A 1,526-nucleotide genomic window follows, 5' to 3' on the forward strand; every position below is an offset into this window, starting at 1 on the left:
TGCTCTTTCTCCAAGACTAACTATACAAGGCAAATTGTATTTTATTGTGTATGAATATATATAAAAAGGCCTCCACCTAAAAAATCTTTAATGCAGACCTTATGCAAGGGAATGTACAGGTTACCAGCCCCAGCAATGTTGGTGGTTGTGATAAAACAGAAATAAAAAGGATGCTTAAATTATATTATGTAAAAGAGGTTGCCCTGTTTTAAGGTGGTCAGGACGCTGAAAATATTGCCATGGACGATAGCCAGTCCCAATCTCTCTTTTAACCACAGTTTGTTTTGCCTCATTGGATTCGGCTATTATTTGCGACCCATATCTTCTACTAAAGTGGAGGATCAATAACACCTATAGTTTTAAAGGCAAAAGTTCAGAGATGTATTGATTTGTAAGGGACTGTGTATTTAAGCCTTTTTGCATTTTCTGCTTGTTGTGCTGCTGACCTGCATGTCAAGCATGTGAAACAATATTTGTTTTTAAAAGTGTCTATGCAGGTGGCGTCCCAGAGCAAGCATTTGGCCTGCTTGAACGAAAATTCCGGCCTTTTGCCATCTCCACTGTCAAGTCCAGTAGGTTCCAGGATAGACAGTATCCCCACACTCTACAGTGCTCTCTTAATATCAATGAGAACACAGTGTCTGGGTAATCTTCCACTAACCTTGCAAGACAGAGCATGGTGCCCAATGGCGTCCATTTGACCTCCACAGCTGCATTTACATGGATGGTATATGGGTGCACAGACTCTCTACGTGACAGCGATATGAGGGTGTCATCACTGAGGTGTGTCCCATTGAGGGTATGGGGGTTGCATGCCCCACTTTTGGGCTGAACAGCGGCCAAGAGACGAGCTCTGGACACTTGCTTCACTTTGTCCAGCGTGTGGTTGATAGAGGCCTTGCCTGATATGAAATCCCACACCTGTTGACAGGCTTGGGTATTGATCGGTTCTCGTCTGCTCTGCTATAATCCTTCCAAAAACTCACTGCCCCAGCCAGATCGTCAAAGGATGGTGCAATTTCTGTGGTAGTATCAGCCCAATAAGGTGTGCAGCGGCATTGCAAGAGGATCTCAGAGCAGGAGCAGCTCTTTCTGCCGCCTTCCGAACCCAAGACCCCAAGACTGGCAGGGAGAGTTGTTTCCAGCTGTCAGCATCAAAATTGACATTAGCTAAATCCGTGACTGCTCTCTGTAGTACATCATCAATAGGTTGCAAGAGTTGGATATGTTTAAAAGAAGTCCACGTGCATATTATGTACTGTAGTTAGAGATGGCAAAGCAACTTCGGAGGGAAACCGTTGCTGGATGAGGTTGGCCACATCAGTCAAAATTGTCCAGAGTGCACCCAGTGTTGCATCATCCAGGTACCATATGCTGAATTCACGAGTTGGTAACCTTTGAAGAGGCCTGCCACAGGAGCCAATAAAGGCATAGGATATGTTCCTTTAGGAAAACGCCTCTACGAATGCAGTATAAAGCATTTTTCATGTCAATTTTGAGCTGGCAGCTGTTTATATATGAAAGGG

The 1,526-nt window shown here is 44.4% G+C and overlaps 1 protein-coding gene across 26 annotated transcripts in view; it reads left to right on the forward strand.

Moving 5' to 3' along the window:
- Positions 1 to 1,526, forward strand: part of LOC119594724 (von Willebrand factor A domain-containing protein 5A-like) — a gene marked incomplete at its 5' end in the record, with an annotated part of 13,752 nt that overhangs the window by 3,436 nt on the left and 8,790 nt on the right.

Source organism: Penaeus monodon, chromosome 34 (assembly GCF_015228065.2).
Source record: "Penaeus monodon isolate SGIC_2016 chromosome 34, NSTDA_Pmon_1, whole genome shotgun sequence".
NCBI lineage: Eukaryota > Metazoa > Arthropoda > Malacostraca > Decapoda > Penaeidae > Penaeus > Penaeus monodon.